Source organism: Cynocephalus volans, chromosome 4, assembly GCF_027409185.1.
Source record: "Cynocephalus volans isolate mCynVol1 chromosome 4, mCynVol1.pri, whole genome shotgun sequence".
NCBI lineage: Eukaryota > Metazoa > Chordata > Mammalia > Dermoptera > Cynocephalidae > Cynocephalus > Cynocephalus volans.
Window position 1 is genome coordinate 145,422,637 of NC_084463.1, and position 24,050 is coordinate 145,446,686.

A 24,050-nucleotide genomic window follows, 5' to 3' on the forward strand; every position below is an offset into this window, starting at 1 on the left:
CTACTAAGATCAGGTATCCCTGGGTCTAATGTCAAAGTTCAGACAAAAATTTCAGAAAAAACCCTTTTGTCCTTTTTTACTTAGAAAATTCTTGGCCCTCTTGCTCTCTTACTGTATTGCTGCCACTTGAACAAAATGGTAATTACTACTATATTTATTTTAATTCTGTATTTATTTGTTATTTACTTCGTGCCTACCTCTGTGGTAGGTGTTGTGAAGGATGAAAAAGAAACATACTGTCATATGCTCTGTCCTTAAAGAGTATGCAGTCTAATGGGAAGAGGTATATACATTGGTTACAGGTAATAGAACCCAACTTAAAATGACTTGAGAGAGAGTCAGAATATGAGAATGAGAATGAATGAACAAACGTTAATTTAACTGGTTCGTGTAACCAAAAAGCCCATGGTGGGAGTCTGAATTCAGTTATTCAAATAATGTCATCAGCAATCTGCCTCTCTCCATCCAGTTTCCTCTGTTTTCATCCTCAGCAAGGTTGACTCATATAGTAGTAAAATGTCCACTGGCAACTCTAGGCCTGCACCCTGTGAATATAGTAATTCTGATGGAAAAAGACCTTGTCCTTCTCAATAATCTTAGCAAAAAATCCCTGGGATTGACACTTATTGGACTGTCTTGTATCACACACTCAAACTTGAACCGATCATAGTGACCAGGCAAAACAAATAGGCTGACTAGACTGGCCTCGACCTTGTGCTCACCTCTGGTTATTTTATAACCATTATTTGAATACCTGAATTCAGCCTGTTTGAAGCCAGACTACCTACCCATAGGCTTTTTTGGTTACATGAACCAGTTAAATTCATTTAATAATGAATTGGGTACACCCATTTAAATCACATAGTAAGCGAGTAAAGGGTGAGTTGGGTTCCCTGAAGGAAAATCAGAGTACTGTCACTAGAAGAATAGAAAGTGAATGTTGAGAGGTGGAAAAATGGCAGTTTACTTACCAGAAAAAACAAACAAACAAGAACCAACCTATTATTCTACTGTGATTGTGGATCTGCCATATGCTAGACACTATGCTAGTGAAGGATATAAGATGAATAAGCCAATTGAACTTGAGTAACTTATATACTCAAGGAGAAAGTCAGACATAAGCTTAACTATTAAGATGCTATTAAAGAGTGCCAAGTAGAATTTTAGGCAATATGTTTTGGGGGAAGTGGAAGGAGAGATTTATTCTGACTAGGAATTTGGGGGGAAGCTTCATGGCACAGGTGGTACTTCAGGTGATACTTAAAAGATGAATAATAAAGAATGGGAGAGCATCTCTAGCCAATGGAACAGCACGAGCAAGGGCACAGAGGCCTGGTGTATTCAGAAAATGGCAAAAGGCCTATCATCAGGTAATAGGACTCAGGAGGATAGGAAAGTGAGGGGTTAGAAAGATAGTTTGGTCATGGTAGTTTCCTACCCTGTGTGACTGGTAGGATGTTGGAGATAATTCAATTCAGGAAATATTTCTTACATAACCCTTATGTGACTGGACATGTGATAGGTACTGGGGAAATAATGATTGATAAGGCATGGTCCGTATCTTGAGGGTTCTCATAGTCAAATAAGTCAGTAATTAAATTACCAGTGATTTGAGCTAAATAGAGGTTCAATGTGCTGAGAATGTCCAGAGGAAGAATATCTTAACAAAGCTTGAAGGGTCAGGGAAGATGTCACAGAGGAGGTAGCCCTTTAAGCTGAGTATTCTTTTCCTAATCTATTTGTTTTTTAAAAAATCAAACTTGTGCATGCATACAGTTTAAAGGGTGAAATAGTTCTACAAGAATTGTTAGAAAAAAATAACATTTCCCCAGCTCTTTCAATGTACTTTCCCATTCCCTAGAGGTAAGCACATTCAGCTTCTTTGAATCATTTTTTTGGCATTTAATTTTAAATCTCTAAATTACTTGCTTATGTTGCTACTTCTTGATTTTTCAATTTCAGGCATCTATTGCCTCTCCATTGTGTAAGATGTAAATCTAATTCCCTTTAATATACTTCACCACACATATGTACTTTTACTTACTCCTCAGACTCCTAATATTACTTATATCAAGATTTTGATTCTATCAATATTTGATGTTTATATTTTATAACTATATAAACGCTATTGATACCTGAGCCATGTTGCACAAACTTTTGCTCATGAGATTCCTTTTTTTTTTTTTTTTTCCCTTGTTTGGTTAATTTCCTATGAACTTATCACCAATTTATTTCTAAACTCTACCCAACTGAATAAATCTCCCATTAGTATCATGCTGTTTATTTGCTATTTGTCCCTGAAGATCCACTCTCCACATTTACTATGGTTTGAATGTCCCCTCCAAAACTCATGTTGAAATTGAATCGCTATTAATACTTAACAGTATTAAGAGTTGGGGCCTTTAAGAAGTGGTTAGGCCATGAGAGCTCCGCCTTCATGAATGGATTAATGCCCTTGTCATGGAAGTGGGTTACTTATTGTGGGAGTTTCGCCAGCTCCCTCTTTCTCTCTGTTTTGCTCGCTCTTCTGCCTTTCTTCATGGAGTGATGCAGCACGAAGGCCTTCACTGGATGCGGCCCCTCTATCTTGAACTTCCCAGCCACCAAAACCATGAGCCAAATAAATCTCTTTTCTTTATAGATTACGCAGTCTGTTAGTATTCTGTTACAGCAGCAGAAAATAAACTGAGACAACATTCCTCTGGTATTAGCAGGAGACTGAAGGGCAGGAGGAGAGATGAAAGTATGTATTCGCCTGTTTCTTTCCCCTCCAGTATGCTGTGGGTTCGGGTTGACTTTGTTCCTCTGATGAAGGTCATAGCTCAGCTCATGTTTGTTGGTCTACTCTATACGGGTTCAGGAAACTGCTCCCTGCACTTGGCCCTTCACGCCTGCAGGTAATAACAGATGCTAACTGTTGCTACTGTTACTAGCCTTGGGTACTACACTCTTCCTTTACTCTGTCCACACTTTTAGAAATACTCTCTTTTTAAAACTTTCCTCAGTTACCCTTTTAAAATTATTACTTGTATTATTTGTTAACTGTGAGGACTCTGACTGAAGCAAGTACATAATATTTGTATGTATTAATAAATTAATATTCATTCCCTCTCAGTTTTATCTAGTGAAGAAATCTGTCCCAGAACCTTCTGTCATGCTTTACCTGTTTTTTTTTTTTTTTATCTCTTTGCCTGTTACACGGCAGTTATCTAGGGATCTCTGGAGTTTTATATTTATCCTTGGGATTCCTGTCCTCTTTCTTTTGTGTCATGATTTTAAAATAGGACCCCACATTTTTTGACATTCCTGCCTTTGAGAAGTGGGGTCTATGTCTGCTCCCTTTGAATATGAGTGTGATAGAACTGACACTATGAGACTTCCAAGGCTAGGTCACAAAAGGCCATGTAGATTCTGTCTTGGTCTCTGGGAACTCACTTTTCAGATGTTCTCTCTCAGGACACCCAGCTGCCATGCTGTGAGAAGCCCAGCCACAAGCCTGGCCTTCAAGTCATCCCAGTCTAGGTGCCAGACATGTGAGTGAAGAAGCCTCCAGATGACTCTGTCCTCCAACCATTTGAGTCATCGCCAGCCATTCAAGTCTTCCTAACTCAGGTCAACATCATGGAATGGAGAAAAACCATCTCTGATGTACTCTTTATAATTACTAACCTACTGAATTCATAAGCATAATAAAATTGTTGTTTTTTATGCCACTAAATTTTATGTGGTTTGTTATCCGGCAATAAATGACTGGAACAAAATTTTTTACTCAGGTTGAGGTGCTGTAGTAAGAGACCAGACAGCAGGCAGAAACCTGAAAGACTGTTAGTGGAAGTCTGATGGGCCTCAAGGAGGCTATAAATGCAGGCTTAAAAGAGAGTGAGGAAAATGTTACTGGAAGCTAGAGGTAAGAGGATCCTTGTAATGACAGAAAATTTGGCAACACTATCGTTTTGGTAATGTGAAAAATAGGAAATGTATCTATCTAGTGAACGGTGATGATCTAGCTATGGAAATTTCTTGTTGCCTGTCTTTTTCTTGCAGCCTTCAGTAAAATGTGGGAGAGAGATGACTAAAGAATGAACTGTTTTATTTCAAGTAGAATATAGAGGAAATACAGAGCTCAGGACAGTCTTTCCAACCAGCAAAAGGTACTTAAAAGTAAGAAAGTCACTCAGAGTAAAGATCAAATCCAAGTGCTGTCAGGGAAATATAAGGTAAAGATGAATCCTTTGTTAAGACTTCAAACCTTTGTTAAGATTTCAGAGTATAACTTCGAAGATCCTTTCAGATAGACAAAATGCCTAAGGATCTTAAGGGTATTGTCCTACAGCATCCTCACAGAGAGCCTAAGATAGAGAAGGGCCTGTCTGAAAGAGGCTTGTGGGTATAGCTTTGTCTAATGAAGCAATAGAAACCATAGTGGTTTTTGTAGGGAATTATATTGGTGGAAGCACCACCAGTTTGGACTGAAAGAAACAGAGACAAGACAAAATAAAAAGTCGTCTATGCACCCCCAGACCTCTTTGGTCAGGGAGCAGACTGAGCAAACTACTCACCTGCAAACCAAGGCTGTTTTATGGAAATTAAAGTATATTTCAGAGGATTGTTCAAAAGGCCAGAATACAAAGTCAAGAGCCATGGAAAATTATTACCATGGAGAGGTACTGGGCCCAAATCAAGTAAATAATTACATGTACCTGGATGGATTTCAGAATTACAATGGACCAATGATTACTTACAGTAATCATTCCCCTTTCATTCCCCCCCTTTTTGAATGGAAGTCTATTGTAGTTATCCTATCCCTTATCACCATTGTACATACTTAGTGTGTGGGGCATATAAATTGTCTCTTTAGTTTGCAGGTATTCAGAATGTGAAACATAGTTGACGAGCTGTACCCAAGAAATTGCACTTGAGGAACTTCATCTGCATCTGAACTTGATTTATGTGGCAAGATCCTGGAGTTTGGGTTGGTGCTGCAATGGAATTAGACTCAGGGCAAGGTGTATTTTGCATCTGGGAGGAATGTAAATTGTTGTGGCCAGAGGTCAACGTGACAGATTTATATTTTCCAAAGATGGCTGTGCCAATTTTCCCTATCCTGCTTGCTCTTCACCAAAGTTATCTTGCCACACCCCAATTAAAGGGGTGTGTAATTTCCTTTCTTCTGGATCTGGGACGGCTACATTTTACTGAATGTAACCAATAAAATGTGGTAGAAGTGATGTTGCATGACTTCTGAGGCCAGGTCAGAAAAGGGCATGCAATTTCTGCCTGGTGCTCATGGGATACTTGCTGTGGGGGAAGCCAGCTGTCATGTAAGAAGACTGACTACCCTGAGACTGCCATGTTGGAGAGGCTACATGCAGGTGCTCTGTTAACAGTCCCAGGGGAGCCTAACCTTCAAACTGTCTCTGCCAAGGCCCCAGACAAGAGAGCAAAGTGTCCTTGTACCCTCTACACCAACCTATCTACCTGCCTAGTACCGTAGTGACCTTAATCAATTCCACAAGAAGCAGAATTGTCTTGCTGAGCCATGCCCAAATTCCTGATTCACAAAATCTATGAGATATAATAAAATCGTTATTTTAAACCACTGAGTTTTGAGTTAGTTTGTTTTGCAGCAAAAGATAACCAGAACACTTGTTCTATTCCCTAATTTTGTTGAGTGCATTTGGTTGTAGCTTTCCGAGAAAAGGTATATGGGAGGTAAAATATTTGAGAAATACTGAGAAAATCCAAAAATATTTCATTCTGCCTTCACTCTTAATTGATAGCTTAGTTTGGACATTTAGGGTGGAAATGATTTTCTCTTAATTTTTAAAGGGAATGCTTCATTGTTGTTTAGCTTCCAGTGTGGCCATTGAGAAATCTGATGCCATTCTGATTCCTAATCCTTTGTTTATACTTGTTATTTTTTCCTCTGGAAGCTTTCAGGATCTTCTACTTTATTACCAGTGTTCTGAAGTTTTACAGTAATGGACCTTGGTGTGCATCTGTATTCATTCGTTGTGCTAGGCTTTTAAGGATCCTTTCAATCCAGGCACTTGAGTCTTTCGATTCTGAGAAATTATTTTGAGTTATTTTTTTTCTTACCCTTTGTTGTCTTTGTTCTTTCTTGCAATAGATAATCTAAGAATTTTATTATTTAAATGCTGACGTCTGGGGCTGATCCTCTAGTTTTCTTATTTTTCTCTCCTATTTTTTTTTTTTTTTTCTTTTTAATCTCTCTTTCTTTTTGTTCTTACTTCCTGGGAAATTTCTTCAATTTTATATTTCAGCCTTCCTATTGAGGATTTTCATTGTTTTTTGCTTTTTGTGGGGTTTTTTTTGTTTGTTTTTATTTTCCAATTTTCAAATTTTTGTTCTCTGAACTTTTAAAAATAATATAACATTATTTTTCATGAATATAATATTTTCTTATTTCTCTGAGGCCATTAATGATAACATTTTTTGTGACTGAAATCTTTTCTTCTTGCATAGTCTCTAGTTCCTTTAAGTTGCTTCTTTTGTTTCTTTGTTTTGGCTTCTATCTTCCTAAAATATCAGGTGATCTTAGCTCTCTATATAAGAATAGTGCACTAAAAAGCTGACTGGAAGCTGTGTGATCATATGTGAGGCATGTTGACAGTGGACTTTGCTAAAGAGCTACCTGGCTGGCCATTTCATTGGAGAACGTCAGAATCTTTAGGTCAGATTCTCCAGAGAAGACTTTTCTAGTTTCTTACTTGGTTGCCAGTGTTTGGGGAGCCCAATGGAGAAGAAAACTAGGAGATCTGACTTTCTATCTGTAAACTTTGACTTAATTCCTTTGTTTTCAGTATGATACCTTGACCTCAGTAGGGACTGGTATCCCCTAGTCCACCCTGTGTTTTTATTTCATTAAAAGATAAATCTCCAGTTTCCTACCTGAGTGTAGAAAGGGCAGCCACCTGGCAGTGTGGAGTTGAGAGGAGGTCTTCAGGTCTTTCAAATGATTCTCTCATTTTTATTCCCCCTTCACCTAGATTTCTAAAGGTACCTGGTGCCACCAACCCCCTTTTGGGAGTTTCTTTAGGTACATTAAGTTTCTTCTTGGCATTCCCACTGCTGACTTAGGATTTGGATTTCTCAGACTTGCTATGTCAGTTACCATTCACCAATATACTTTCTATCATTAAAAATATTGATCTTATTTTTACCCCTTATTTTCTCTTTGTCCTTGTTGTTGTTTGTGTATATATTTATTTAACAATTTTATTTTCAAACGATCTCAAACTTACTGAAAAGTTGTAAGAACAGTACAAAGAACTTTTTATAAATTTCTGTTAGAGGGAACACTCCATTTATATCCTGGAAGAGGTAAGACTGGAGATAGGGAGACCAGATATGAGCCTATTACCATAGTTCTGGTTAATAATGATGAAGACATAAAATACATACAGCAGGGACAGTCAAGTTAGAGAAGGAAATGCAGATTCAAGAAATTTTAATTGTCTTTTTTTTTCTGATTACAAAAGTAATGGCACATGAAATTCAAGCATTATGGAAATTCACAACACAGAAAGTGACACTCCTTTGTAACTACATCCTCCATATAATCAACATTTGGTACATGTTTTTTCAGTTGTAAAAATATATATTTAAAAAATGGAAATATTCTTATAACAGTTTCAAAATACATCAAGCAAAAACTCATATAACTGCAAAGAGAAATAGACAAATCCACAATTATAGACAGAGACTTTGACACCCCATCTCAATAACTGATAGAACAAAGAGACAGAACAATCAGTAATAACATAGAAAACTTGAACAACACTATCAACCAGCTTGACCCAACTGGCACTTATAGAAAACTTCACCCAACAACAGCAAAATGTTGATTTTTTTTTTCAAGTGCATGTAGAATATTTACCATGATAGATCATGTTCTGGGCCATAAAAGAAGCCTCATTTAAAAGTATTTAAAAGTATTTAACTAACACAAAGTATATTCCCTGACCACAATGGAGTTATATTAAATATGAGTAACAAATATACTTGTAGAATCCCCTAAATTAATATGTTAGATATTAAACAACATGCTTCTAAATAATCCATAGGTTAGACTGGCTGGTTAGCTAAGAGTGCAGCCTTATAACACCAAGGTCGTGAATTTCGATCCCGTGGCCAGCCACACACACACACACACACTCACACACACACACACTCACACACACATACAATCCATAGATCAAAGAAGAAATCAAAAGAGAAATTAGAAAATAGTTTAAACTGAATATAAACACAAAATATCAAAACTTGTAAGATGCAGCTAAAGCAATACTTAAAGACAAATTTATAGTAAGAAATTAGAAAAGAAGGAACATCTTAAATCAATGACCTCAGCTTAAGAAAGTAGAAAAAGAGCAATTTAAAAGGGGGAAATGGAAATAGTAAAGATTTGAGTGGAAATCAGTAAAAAAGAAAACAGAAAAACAATAGAGAAAATCAGTGAAGCCAAGCTAGTTCTTTGACAAGATATATAAAATTGAAAAATTGTGAGCCAGATTGATCACAAAAAAAGAAAGAAGACACACATTACCAATATCAGGAATGAGAAAGATGACATCATTACAGATTATATAGATATTAAAATAAGGAAATATTATAAACAATTTTATGCCAATAATCCCAACAACTTAGATCAAATGGACAAAGACACAAAGGACACTCAGGAAGAAATAGGTAAATTGAAGAAAATGAGTTTGTAGTTAAAAATAATCTCACAAAGAAATGCTAAGCCCAGATGGCCTTCACTAGTGAATTCTACCAAACATTTAAAGAAGAAGGTACACCAGTTCTATGCAAATGCTTCCAGAAAATTGAAAAGATGTTCTTCTCAACTCAAACTAGGATGCTAGCATTAACCTAACACCAAAACAAGACAAAGACATTTCCAAAAACAGTGAAAACTGTAGACCAATATTCCTCATGAATATAGTCACAAAAACTCTTAAAATTTAGTAGAGTGACTCTAACAGTATATAAAAAGGATAATGCATCCTGACCAAGTGGGGCTTATTCCAGGAATGCATAGTTGGTTTAACATTCAAAAATCAGTGTAAACTAAAAAAAAAAAAACTTGGAAAAAACATTGATATAATCCACTATTTAAAAAGAAAAGAAAAAAAAAATGATCATCTCAATTGATGGAGAAAAAGCATTTGATAAAATCTAACATGTATTCCTGATTTAAAACAAACAAAACTTCTCCTAACAAAGCAGGAATAGAAGGGAATTTTCTCAGCCAGATGAAGGGCATCTATGAAAAGCCTCTTCATCATACTTAATGGTGAAAGACTGGATACTTTCCCTCTAAAATCAGGAACAGGGCAAAGATTTCCACTCTCACCATTTTTATTCATCATTGTACTAGAGGTTGTAGCCAGTGCCATAAGGTAAGAAAACACAAAAAAACATAAAACTGTCTTTATTTGCAGACAACATGATTGTCTATATGGAAAAGCCAATGGAATCTATTTTTTTTAAAAAGCTACTATGACTGATAATTGAGTTTAGCAAGGCTTAGGATATGCAATTAATATATAAATATTATATTTTTATATTCTAGCAAAGAACAATTGGAAATTTCAATTTAAAAATCAACGTCATTTACAATAGCATCAAAAAACACAAAATACTTAGAAATAATTCTGACAAAAGACGTGTAAGACATATAATTCAAAAATTATAAAACATTGCTGCTGAGAGAAATTGAAGACTTAAATGGAGAAATAGATCATGTTCATAGATCAGAAGACTCAATATTGTTAAGATGTCAGTTCTCCACAAATTGATCTGCAGATTCAATGCAATCTCTATCAAAACCCAGCATACTTTTGTGTAGAAATTGTCAAGGTAATTCTAAAATTTGTGTACATCGCTTCTTGGCCTTTTGGCTAAGATCAAGTGTAAAATTTGTGTACAAATGCATGACACCTAAAATAATGAAAACAATTTTGAAAAAGAAAAAGTTGGAGTTACCCTAGATGATTTCAGGATCTATTATTAAAGCTACAGTAGTCAAGACAATGTGGTATTGGCATAAATATAATTAGATCAATGGAACAGAGTCCATAAAGATATTGATATTAGACACAGGTGCAAAAGAAATTCAGTGGAGAAAGGATGATCTTTTCAACAGATAATGCTGGAATAATTGCAAAAAGAATTTAACTTCAATCCATTCCTTTCACCACATACAAAAATCAACCCAATGGATCACAGACGTTAACATAAAACCTAAAACTATGAAACTTTTGGAAGAAAACATAGGAGAAAAGTTTTTTTACCTTGATTTAGGCAAAAATTTCTTAGAGACAATACTAAAAGCAAGATCCATAAAAGAAAGATGTTAATAAATTGGACTTCATAAAAAATAAGAGCTGCTCTTTGAAAGACACTGTTAAAAGAATGAAAAGACAAACCACAGAGTGAGAGGAAATATTTGTAAATCATATCTGGTAAAAGACTTGTATCTAAAATATATAAAGAACTCTCAAAACTCAACAGTAAGAAAACAACCCAATGAAAATGTGGGCAAAAGATTTGAATAAACACTTTACCAAAGAAGATATATAGATAGCAAATAAACACATGAAAAGATGTTCAACATCATTAGTCAATAGAGAAATTAAAATGAAAACCACAATGATTTTAATTCACAATACACACCTATTAATAGTCTAAAATTAGGAAGACTGACTATGCCAAATGTTGGTGAAGATGTAAAACAGCTAGAGTTTTCATACACTGGCTGGTGGTAATGTAAAATGGTACAACCACTTTGTAAAACAGTTTGGCAGTTTCTTAAAAAGTTAGGCATACCTACAATATGACCCAGCCTAGGAATTTACTCAAGAGAAATGAAAACATCTGCCCATATGAAAACTTGTGCACAAATTTTCATAGTAGCTTTATTTGTAATAGCCAAAAACTGGAAACAATACAAATGTCCAACAGATCAATGGATAAACAAATTGTATTATAAACATACAATGGAATACATTCAACAGTATAAACAAATGCACTGTTGATACATGTATCAACTTGAATGAATCTCACAATAATTCTTTTTTAAAATTTATTTAATTTATTTAGTTTTAGTTTTTTATTGATCGTGCATATCCATGGGGTACAAAGCTGACTGTCACTACTTGTGCCCAAGATGTGATGGCCAGCTCAATACTATCAGCATTCCCATTACCACAAATTGCAATTACAATAATTATATGGAGTAAAAGAAACTATATAAAAAAAGAATATATAGTGTATGATTCTGTTTATATAAGATTATAGAAAATGCAAACTATAGTGACAGAAAGTAGGTCAGTATTGGGGACAGAAGGTCACAGGGGTCCAGGAGGGAGAGATTACAAAAGTAGTCTAAGGAAACTTTTGAGGGTGTTGGCTGTGTTCATTATGTTGATTGTGGTGATAGCTTCAAGGGTATATGAAAATATCAAAACTTAATTTGTACGTATATTTTTTCCATTTAATTCTATGAATTTTAACACTGGAAGAACAGTTTCATCACTGCAATAAACTCCATGCTGTCCCTTATAGTCACACCCTGCCCCCACTTAACTCCCTGGCAACTACTGATTTGTTCTCCATCACTATAAGTTTTGTCTTTTCAAGAATGTCATACAAATGGAATCATACAGTATATAACCTTTTGAGACCGGCTTTTTTCACTTAGCATAATGCCTTTGAGATTCATTCCCATTGTTGTATGTATCAATAGTTAGCTTCTTCTTATTGCTGAGTGGTATTCTGTTGTATAGATATGCCATAATTTGTTTATCCATTCATTCTCGGAAGGATATTTGGGTTTCTCAAATTTGGCAATTATGAAAACAGCTGCTATAAACATTCGTGTACACATTTTTATGTGAATATAAATTTTTGTTTCTCTAGAGTACATATCCAAGAATAAGATTGCTCAAACACATGGTATGTGTATGTTTAACTTTTTAAGGAACTGCCAAAATGTTTTCCACAGTGGCTGTACCATTTTGCATTCCCACCAGCAATGTATGAGAGATCCAGTTGCTCCATATTCTTGTCAGCACTTGGTATTTTTTATTTTAACCATTCTAGTAGGTATCTCACTGTAGTATTAATTTGCATTTCTCAAATGGCTAATGATGTTGAAAAATTTCTCATTTGCCATTCATATGTTCTCTTTGGTGAAGTATCTTCAAATCTTTTGCCTGTTTTTAAATTGGGTTGTTTGGGGTTTTTTTATATTGAGTTTTGAGAGTTGTTTATGTATTCTGGATGTAAGTCCTTTGTGATTTGCAAATATTTTCTGCTAGTCTGTAGTTTGTCCTTTCATTCTCTTCACAAAGTGATACATGCAGAGCAAAAGTTTTTAATTTTGATGAAATTCAATTTGTTAATTTCTTTTTTAGATCATGCTTTGGTTTCATATCTAAGAACTCTGTTTAATTCCGGATTACAAAGATTTTCTCATTTTTTTTTTCCTAAAAGTTTTGTAGGTTTATCTTTTACATTAAGATCTGTTATCCATTTTGAGTTAACTTTTTTGTATAAAGTTTGAATTTTAGGTCGAGGTTTTCTTCTCTATTTTTTTAATTTGTTGAAAAAACTGTCTTTTCTCCATTGAATTGCTTTTGTACCTTTGTTCAAAATCAATTGGCCCCATGTGTGGAGGTCTGTTTCTGGACTCTGGTTTATTGATCTGTGTGTCTGTCTCTTCACTAATACCACACTGTCTTTGTATGATTTCTCTCATTTTATTTTTATTTTTATTTTTCAGAATTGTTTCAGCCCTTATTGTCCCTTTGCCTTTTCATAAAAATTTTACAATTAGCTTGTCTATATCTGCAGAAAGTCCTGCTGAGGTTTTGATTGTAATGGCATTAAATCTATAGATCAATTTGGGGAGAATTGATATCTTTACTATGTTTAGTCTTCCAATGCATGAACACAGTGTATCAGTCTGTTTATTGCAGTTTTCTTTCATCAGCATTTTGTAACATACGTACTGTGTACATATTTAGTTAGGTTTATACATAAATACCTCATCTGGGGGAACTCATAAATAGAATTAAAAAAAATTTTTTTAATTGTACATTGCTAGTATATCAATTGATCTTTGTGCATTGAACTCAGCTTGTACACTTTTTTTTTTTTTTTTTTTTTTGGCAGCTAGCCAGTACAGGGATCTGAACCCTTGTCCTTGATGAGAAAGTCAAAATCATTCTATTGAAAAACAGACAAATTGGACGTCATGAAAATGAAAAGATTTTTGTGCATCAAAAGATGCTACCAACAGAATGAAAAGGCACAGAATGGAAGAACACATTAGCAAATCATATATCTGTTAAGGGATTAATATCCATAATATACAGAGAACTCTTAAAACTCAACAGCAAAAAACAACCTAATTCAAAAATGGGCTAAAGGTGAATAGACATTTCTGTAAAGAAGATATACAAATGTCCAATAAGCACATGAACATGAAAAGACGCTCAACATCACTAATCATTAGGGAAATGCAAATCAAAAGTACAATGAGATACCACCTCACATCCATTAGGATGGCTATTATTAAAAAAAAAAACAAACAGAAATGACAAGTGTTGGTGAAGATGTGGAAAAATTGGAACCCCTGTGTACTGCTGACGTGAATATAAAATGTGTAATACAACCACTGTGGAAAAGAGTATCTCAGTTCCTCAAAAAATTAAATGTAGAATTACCGTATGATCCAGCAATTTCAATTCTGGCTATATCCCCAAAGAATTGAAAGCAGGGTCTTAAAGAGATATTTGTACATCCATGTTCATAGTAGCATTACTCACAGTAGCTAAAATGTGGAAGCAACCCAAGTGCCCATCAATGAATGAATGGATAAGTAAAATGTGGTATATCAATACAATGGAATATTGCTCAGCTTTTAAAAAGGAAGGAAATTCTGACCTATTCTGCAACATGGATGAAACCTGAGGACACTATGCTCAGTGCAATAAGTCAGTCACAAAGAGATAAATGCTGTGTGATTCCACTTATATGATGTACTTAGAGTAGTCAATCATAGAGATAGAAAGCAGAAAGGTAGTTGCAGGGACTGAGGGGAGGGCGAATGGGGAATTACTCTTTAATGGGTACAAGAAGCTTAGTTTTACAAGATGAAAAGAGTTCTGGAGATGGATGGTGGTAATGGTTGTACAACGTAATGGATGTATTTAATACCACTGAACTGTACACTTAAAAATGGTTAAGATGATAAAGTCTATGTTATGTGTATTTTATCACAACAAAAATTTTGGAACAAAAACTAATGATATTTTGGTCTGAATGTAAAAATGATGTTTGTGTGAGCATAATAACACACCCATACACATTCTTACACACACCCATCAGAATGGTACAAATAAAACTCACTTGAATTATCACTCTTAGATGACTACTGTTACCATTTTGGTGATAACCCCCCCAGATATCTTGTCTATTTACGTATATTGTACTCATATGTAGTGGGTTTTTTTGTGGCTGGCTGGTATGGGGATCTGAACCCTTGACCTTGGTGTAGTAACACCGCACTCTAACCAACTGAGCTAACTGGTTAGCCCATGTGTGTAGTTTTTTTTATATTTTACTTTTATAATTTTTTGGTGGCTGGCTGGTATGGGGATCTGAACCCTTGACCTTGGTGTTAGCAGCATGCTCGCCTAAGTGAGCTAACTGGCCAGCCCTGTACAGATGGTATACTACACAGCCTGTTCTGTATAATGATTTTTGTTTTTCAGATTACATAGGCTATATAAATGTTAGAATTTATTAAATAATATGACATTTAAATATGCCCGATTATTATACTTAAATATATACAAGTATATAATATACATGCATATATATACCTACACACATATATAAATATATATGTATATTTCTATATACATGTAAGATCTTTTAGCTGCTTCTCATACCTGGAAGTGTCCCACATACCACACAGAACTTTTTTAGACTGTGTCCTAATTTGGACTTTTGAAAGTCTGGTTACCATATGCCAAGGCATGAGTTGGAGAATTAGCATGGTTATTTGATGCTGTCCCTCTCCATCACTCATTACTCCTTTCCCACATGATGACCCCATTTGAAATGAAATAAAGTCTACCTACTGAAGGGTAGTTTAGAAATATTTTATGGAAGTAATTATCTCTAATAATTTTTAGTAAAGATAATATATTTATTTTAGAGTCTTAAGCTTAGTGGTGTAAACAAAAGCCTATTTATTTTTTTCTTAGGAATACAGATCCTCTCTTTAATCAGCAAAATCTTTTAATTTGCTAAAGATCAGTTTCATGCCCTGTTGATCACTTAGTGGAACAAGCAAATGTCAGAGATTCCTTGTATTTTTTCTTCAGTTGTAAATTCCATCAAGCTACCCCATTAATTGCAGTGGATGGAAGTGAAGAGCTGTTCATTTGGCAGTTGGCAAAGGGTGGTGAGGAAAGAAAAATATCTTCCTGATATTTTTGCTTAGAAATTTAGGAATTCAGAATTTATCGTTACAAAAAACTAGATTAATGTGTTTAAATACCTTGAATCACTCTTAAATTGTTCCTTGTTTTGTAACATACAAGATCTTAGAGATAGTTAAAACAAAACAAAACAAAAAAACAGTGTTGGGAAGTTCTATTGTGGATTGAAGATCCTCCAGAAGCATCATTCACTAATGAGTAGAGCGTTGAGGGTAATAGGTAAGCAAACATGGGTTAGCTAATAGAGAAAGACTCCTGTATCCTGTGGTTACTTCTTCATGAATGAGGTGGGATGTAGTTTGCAGGCAAGAGATTTCTTTTGGAGTCCACTATCTCTATTTTGCAGACATTAAAAAAAAAAATCCCATCTAAGAGATAACAAGAACATTTAGTGGCAGTAGATAGTATTCATCAGGAGTTCAGGATGTTAGGTTGTTTAAAATAAGACAAAGGATTACTTTTTGCCACCCACATCATTTCTGGCAAGAGCTTACTACTTTGCTTATTGGGTTTTTGTTGTTAACCCAGTAAAGAAACTAACCACTATGTTCGTTCTAGCCAAATCTTTGTCATCATTGACCCTAAAATCTCTTGGGGACCAAAGAGTACCTGGTCGTTCTGAAAGCCTCTGTCCTCACTACTTGATGCTCATCTCTGTAGCCTCCCCCAAAGCTCTTCTGTTTTTCCTCAATCACCTTCAAACATTTCTGCATGGCTACTTGCTCTTTTCTATTATACCTCCTCCTCCTGCCTTGCTGAACACTGGATTTCCCAGCTCACAGCTCTAAGAAGAAGCTTTATTTCAAAGTAGAAAGGGTCCCCCATATGTGGCCTATTATATCCATATCAACTTGCTTACCCTTTTCAAACAGCTATTGTCTTTTAATAGGGTCCTGCCTGGCAGGGGGAGTCCTTAATTCCTGCCATATAAGAATGGGCAGCTTGAGTTACAGTGAGCTGCAGTTTGGTGCTCAGATCAAAAGGCCTCTGTTGTTTGGGTTTTTTTCCCCCCTCCCTCTCTCTCTCTTTCTATATCCTGGGCTAATAATTCAGTACAGCAAGGTCATTACAGGCTTTGAATTGAGAGCTGAGAGTGTTAAATTACTGACCTAGAAGAAAAGAGATCTGGGGGGCTCTCAAGAAAGATAAAGGGATTCCAGCCAGTAAAGTGCAAGCCCAGCAACCTCACTTCTTAACAATATTATTTTTTTTAATCCTCTCTGTCTCCAAAAGTCTTTTCTGGGGCAAGGAAAGATCTCCTGCCAGAGAAATTAGGTTAGGAACTCAATGGCATCTTCTGAGAGTTGTGGCCCAGCTGCTGGCAGCTCATGGGTGCCTGAGTAGCTGTCCTTTTTGTCTCCCCACCTTGTCAATATTTCACTCTCTTCCACCTTGCTCCTTCAGCCAAGTATTTGGTCCTTAAATCACGGAAGCTTAATACATTTATGATATTTCAGCTGAAGGGTAATATCCCGCAAAGAGATTCCAGACATGTGAAAAACATACCACTTAGCCCCCAAAATATCTTAAAAACATGGCATTCCCTTATTAACAGCTACTTTCATTCCATTTATATTTTGTAAATAGTTATTAGTCTCGTCCTCTCGTATTTTAACAAGAAAAAAAATTGTGAATGAATTTGATACTTCTACTCTATTCTATTTTGGGTCTTCTGAAGAAAGTCATTTCCATTTCTTCATGCTTTGCCAAAGCTATTATCTCTCATATATGCTTTTTTACAATTATCTCTTAAAGCCAGGCACCATTTATATCCTCTGGAAGATATTGACTTCCTAAAACTAATATTTTTAGGAAAATCCCTGAAATCAACTTTCACAGATTTTCTGCACACTAAGTAATAATAATAGCTAATAGTCCCTGAATGTACCAGGCATTATTTAACATGCTTTATTAACACATTTAATCTTTGGTAACCTTATGTAGTAAGCATTTCTATTATCACCATTTTACAGATAAAAATAATTGAGGCACAAAATGGTTACATACCTAGCCCAAGGTCCTACATCTGGGAAGTGGTAAAATTTGCCCCAGACTAGTGCTTCCTGAACTTTAATGCACACGTGAATCACCTAGGGATGTTGTTAAAATGCAGAATCAGATTTAGTAGGTCTGGGATGGGGCCTGACAGGCTTCTGAATGCTGCCAATACTGCTATCCTTGGTCCACATTGTCAGTAGCAAAGACATAGTCATTTTTTCCTTCAGAATTACTCTAAAAAATGTTTTGGTAGTAATTTCTAATTTCTCATTCCATCAGGCAATTCTGGGTATTTGACACCAATATCGTTTTTTATTATGGTAAAATATACATAACAAAATTTAACATTTTAATCATTTTTAAGTGTTGAGTTCTGTGGCATTAAGTACATTCACATTGTTCTGTAATCATCACAACCATCCATCTTTAGAACTTTTTCATCTTCTCAAACTGAAACTCTCTATACGCATTAAATACTAACTCCCCATTTCTTCCTACCCACCCCCCAACTCCTGACAGCCACAATGCTTTCTTTCTCTCTCTCTGGGTACTTCATATAATGGGACTCATACAATATTTGTCTTTTTGTGAGTTAAATAATGCTTTAATGTTCATCCATGTTGTGGTATGTATCAGAATTTCCTTCCTTTTTAAGGCTATTGTATGTATTATACATACAATATTCCATTGTATGTATACAAGGGTACTTCAAAAAGTTCATAGAATAATGGAATTAAAAGATAGTATGAATCATCCTGGGGACTTTTTGAAGAACCTTATATATCATATTTTCTTTATCCATTCATGTGTCGATGGACAATAGGATTGCTTCCACCTTTTGGCTGTTGTGAATAATACTTCTGTGAACATGGGTGTACACATATCTGTCTGAGTTCCTGCTTTTTCTTTTGACAATACACCTAGAAGTGGAATTGCTGAATTATATTGTAATTCTACCAATATATTTCTAAGGTTTAAGTTTATGTTCAAGTTATTGTTTGTGTCCTTTTTTTTCTTTCTTTTCTTTTAATATTTCTTAAAGTACATTTTTAAATGTTTGGCAGAAAAAGTGAGTTTTCAGTGTGGATTTTCATTAAGGGCTATTGTCTTTAGCTAGTTTGTGATTTTCAATCAACCACAAAAGAATACTGAGAAATGTCCTTTGGTCTTTAGAAGGCTGGTAATTGTTTAAATGTCACCAAGTAGAGAATTAGACAGTGGTCATGTTTAAAATAAACCAATACTAAGGGGTTTTATATCACAGAGAAGGTTTTGTATGAATCATTTCAAGACTTCACCTGACAGTCAGGTGTTCAGGGAAGAGATGAGCCTCTTGTTAAGTTATGTTTTTCTTTTGAAATTTCCCAGATCTTGAGAAATTTTGTGGCACCTCTTTCTCTATGGTTTTTAACCAAATAACACATTAGATTCTCATATGTTTACCTGTTTACAAGCGTTTGGTGCAAGATCATGACTGGTATATAGAGTTCTTTACTCATGTATCTTTAGAAATAAAATTTTCTGTGGAAATAATAAAACAAATTAAATGACATTGAACACTAATGAGCTAATAAGAACGTTTGAAAGGATTTTATAAAGATATCAGGAAGAAACTGATGTTTTTTAATGATAGAGTACTGAATCATTAAGGTAACCTTAATCATGTGTGCCTATGGAAGTTCCTAGTTAATGCAATGGACTTGAACTTGGAAAAGTAAAACAATACAAAATAGATTTTTAACTAAAGTCAGGAAAATGAGTACTTGAAAAATATACATGGATTATCAGTAGCTTCAGAAGATAAGTATACATGGCTAGTGAAAGAAACTGCATTTGTTCTCTAAACAGTGAGACCAACTTTGAAGATAAAACAGATGAAATAACAAAAAAAGCTTGACTCTGGGAATAATGGTAGTAAGGTTATATAGGACACGCTGAGATGATAAGCATGAAGAGCAGAATGGAATCAGCAGCAGCAAATCTGATATGGCTTGCTCTGAAAGAACAAATCCTGCATTGCAAACCCCCTTCAAGTTTATAATTATTTGAATTATGATCAAGTCCAAGAACAATTGGCCTGTTGCTAATACACTTGCATGAAGCATTTTTTAAAACCTAACTTATATCATGAATAAAAACCAAGGGTGATGGTTTGAAAATTACTTGCTGAACTTTGAATCCAGAGGGCTGATAAACTTAATACTTCCAGCTCTTGAATGAAGTGGTACTCAGGAAGGGGTTTGTAACATTTAAGGGGCCCATAAAAATAGTGTTGGATTTGCAATGAAATCTGCAGGTGATACTAATGGGAACATTTTGGGGATCCTATTGAGAACAAAAGGATGACATAAAAGGACCTAGAAACTATAGCTGCAGGCAGAAAATAGAATAAAATTTACCTTAAAATGTTGTCTAGCGCAATACAGAGTGCAGACATGCAGTGGGTGGACAAAACCCAGAAAGAAATTAGTATATAGCTGAAAAAGCTAAAGAAGAACACAGGCAAGAAATTAGATGAAAATATGATATGTAACCTGGCAGTAAAACAGACAAAAGCTGTTTTGAGGTCTGGAGGTTAGAGAGGAATCACATCGTGGGGAAGGAATGGCAATATCTGCAGATGACTAAGAGGTCCTCACCTGCAACACTAAATTCAGCTTCAGTAGCAGAAGAAAATAGTACAGACGGGGCAAGCCAGTTGACAAAAGAGATATGGAGGCTGAAAGATAGAGCTGAAGAAAAAGAAATAACAGATGACAGGTTTAGAGAATGCATAAGAAGTTAAGACGTAAACATGTAGCAGAAGGTGAGATGTAACAGAAATACTGTAACATGCTAAAGAGAAACAGTCTTTGTCAGTCTTTGTCTTTGTCTTCTAAAGGGAAACAGATTTGTCTGGGGATGCTTCCCCAGAGAAATCGTGAAAACATGGTTACTCTGGATTTCAAGTGAAATTAGGCAAGCTCCTGGAAGCTCTGTTATCAAGAGTTCTGCCTAGAGGCTTTGGGGAAAGGGCTCAGGGACCTTGTAGAAACAAGACAAACTAGAGATTTATAGTAACTGTTTTATTAAAAAAAAAATTTAACTATAATGACAGAATATTTGGAAGACAGAGGAAGAAATCAATAAGCCAACAACCCTAATACCATGAATAAATACAATTCATGTCTTTTTAATTTTTAATCATCATTGCAGACTTGCTTTAAAGTAGTTAAATTTATGATGTGCAAACAATTTTGTTTCCTGGCTTTTTTTATATAGCATGTGAAAAACATTTTCTAAATTGCTACCTTGTCTTTATAATTTAAATTTCTAACATGCTATAAAGAGTATGTGTGCAGTAACCTTTTCCCAGTCTCTGTGCATTGATTTCTCATCCTGAGGTACATGTATTTCTCTGTACTGGCCTGGAGTAACCAGCCTAATAAGAGAGATGCTCCTTCATTCTTAAAGCTGCAAAGGGAGGGCTGGCCTGTGGCTCACTTGGGAGAGGGTGGTGCCAATAACATTGGGGCCACAGGTTCAGATCCTTATATAGGGATGGCTGGTTAGCTCACTTGGGAGAGCATGGTGCTGACAACACCAAGTCAAGGGTTAAGATCCCCTTACCAGTCATCTTAAAACAAAACAAAACAAAACCAAAACAAAAAAACTGCAAAGGGGAAGCAGATGTTAATGGATTATCTTGCTTTTCCACTGATATTTGGTGGTTAAGGAACTGATGTGGTGGGTATGCAGTTGGGAGTTTACCATAGCATGCTGGCCTTCAGCAATAAGTTTTTGAAGTCTGAGGGCTTCAAAAGGGAGTTTGAAACATTTTTTAACTCTGGCACAGTTTTAACTGAATTATTAACAAAAATCCAAAGGGGGACAGTATACTTTCAGAGAAGCAGCATGTAAGAACTAGATCCTTTGCCTAGCCTTCCTGGGGAGAATTTACTTGGTGATCACCCTGTCTGGAAACCCTCTCCTTTCCCCTTAGCAACAACCCAGGGTGGGACAAATGCTTTATTCCACTGCTATGGAATATTCCTTATGTGGTTTGGTGACAGAAGAGCACTTCGTGAAGTGACCAGGGAAAAAAAAGCCTCAGCATTGCTTATTATGCCTCCCATTGCAGAAACTTCATAGCTCTCAGGGCCTCTGAGGATATCTCATGACTTTTTCTTTTCGTAATGTAGTAAAATATATTTCACACTGATGTCACAGTCTGAAAACTAGCTCTGTTACTGAGGATTACTAAGGCAGAAAAAAAAATCTTTGTATGAAATGCCAATGCTTAAGGCATTAGAGTGAACCGATAAGCTGATTTGATTTTTTATTTATTTTTATTTTTTATTATTTTTGCTGTTGCAGAAATTACAAATCCCATTCACCACAATGGCACTTCAGTTCTCCCAAATGGGTTCATCTATCCCTAGACAGTGACTGAAGATTGATTAGTCTCTGTTGGATTTCTTCCTAAATTGGGTGTTTTTTTTAAAGAAGCTAAAGATCTTTGATATTATACCTCTTTTTTTCTTTTTAAAAATTTTTTCCTGGAACATAGCTGATTATACATATCTGTGGAGTATAGCATTGAATATCAATACCTGTGTGCAATATATGATGTTCAAATCACGATAATTAGTGTATTCTTCATTATAGAATATAATCAATTTTTGTGGCCCTTACCATTTTCTCCCTTTCCCCTTTCCTCCTCCCTTTCACACCTCTAGTAAACTCAGTTCTGTTTTCTTCTCTTGAAAGTTCAATGTATTATTGTGATTGTTGTATATTTATTTATTTATTTAGCTCCCACATATAAGTGAGGATGTGCACTATTTCTCTTTCTGTGCCTGGCTTATTTCACTTAACATTTTTTCCTAAGTATATCCATGTTGCTATGGATGGCAGTATTTCATTCATTTTTATGGCAGAGTAGTATTCCACTGTATAAATATAACACAGGTTCCTTATCCGTGTCTGATGATGGACGTTTAGGTTGGTTCAAACTCTTGGCTGTTGTAAATAGAGCTGCAGTAAACGTGGGAGTGCAGGTATTCTTTGACATGATGATTTCCATTCCTTTGGTTATATACCCAGGGATTGCTGGGTTATATGGTAGTTCTATCTGTAGTTGTCTGAGGAACCTCCATACCATTTTCCATAATAACTACACCAATTTACAGTCCCACCTACAGTGTAGGAGGATTCCTCATTCTCCACATCCTCACAGGCAATTGTTATTCTTTTTTTGATAATAGCCAGCCTAGCTGGAGTGAAATGATAATCTCAATATGGGTTTGATTTGCACTTCTGAATTCTGAGTGGTGTTGAGCATTTTTTTCATATGTCTGTTGGCCATTTGTATGTCTTCCTTTGAGAAATGCCTATTCAGTTCCTTTGCCCATTTTTAAAATCAGGTTATTTGTTTTTTTACTGTTAAGTTGTTTGAGTTCCTTCTATATTCTGGATATTAACTCTTTGTTGGATACATAGTTTGCAAATATTTTCTCCTACTCTGTTGGTTGTCTTTTTGCTTCGTTAATTCTTTCTTTTGCTGTGCAGAAGCTTTTTAGTTTGATATAATACCATTTGTTTATTTTTCCTTTTGTTGTCTGTGCTTTTGGGGTCATATCGATAAAGTCTTTTCCCAGTCCTACTTCCCAAAGTGTTTCCCTTATGTTTTCTTTTAGGAGTTTTATATTTTCAAGATGTATATTTAAGTCTTTGATCCATTTTGAGTTGATTTTGGTATATGGTGAGAAGTACAGGTCTAGATTCATTCTTCTGCATATGGATGTCCACTTTTCCCAGCACCATATATCAAAGAGGCAGTCTTTCCCCAATGTGTGTTCTCAGTGCCTTTGGCTGTAGGTATATTAGTTGATTTCTAGGTTCTCTATTCTGTTCCATTGGTCTATGTGTCTGTTTTTATGCCAGTACCAAGCTGTTTTGAATACTATAGCTTTATAGTATAATTAGAAGCCAGATGGTGTTATTCCTCCGGCTTTATTTTTTTTTTTACTCAGAATTGCTTTGGTTATTTGGGGTCTTTTGTTGTTCCATGTGAATGTTAGGATTGCTTTTTCTATTTCTGTGAAGAATGTCATTGGTATTTTGATGGGGATTGCATTGAATCTGTAGATCGCTTTGGGTATTATGGACATTTTCACAATGTTAATTTTTCCAATCCAAGAGCATGGAATGTCTTTCCATCTTTTTGTGTCCTCTTTAATTTCTTTCAACAATGATTTGTAGTTCTTGTTGTAGATATCTTTCACATCCTTGGTTAACTTTATTCCTAGGTGTTAGATTTTTTTGGCAACTATTGTAAATGGCCTTGCTTTCTTGATTTCTTTTTCTACTAATTCACTGCTGGAGTATAAAAAATACTACTGACTTTTGGGTATTGATTTTGTGTCCTGCAATTTTACTGAAATTGTTTATCAACTCTAATAGAGTCTTTAGGCTTCTCTCTATATAGGATCTTGTCATCTACAAACAGGGACAATTGGATTTTGTCTT

The 24,050-nt window shown here is 35.3% G+C and overlaps 1 protein-coding gene and 1 pseudogene across 2 annotated transcripts in view; both read left to right on the plus strand.

Moving 5' to 3' along the window:
* The window catches only part of CSTPP1 (centriolar satellite-associated tubulin polyglutamylase complex regulator 1), a 214,307-nt gene that overhangs the window by 73,820 nt on the left and 116,437 nt on the right, over positions 1 to 24,050 (plus strand). The gene's annotated exons all lie outside the window — the stretch shown is intronic.
* LOC134377508 (U2 spliceosomal RNA) lies at positions 9,907 to 10,016 on the plus strand (annotated as a pseudogene).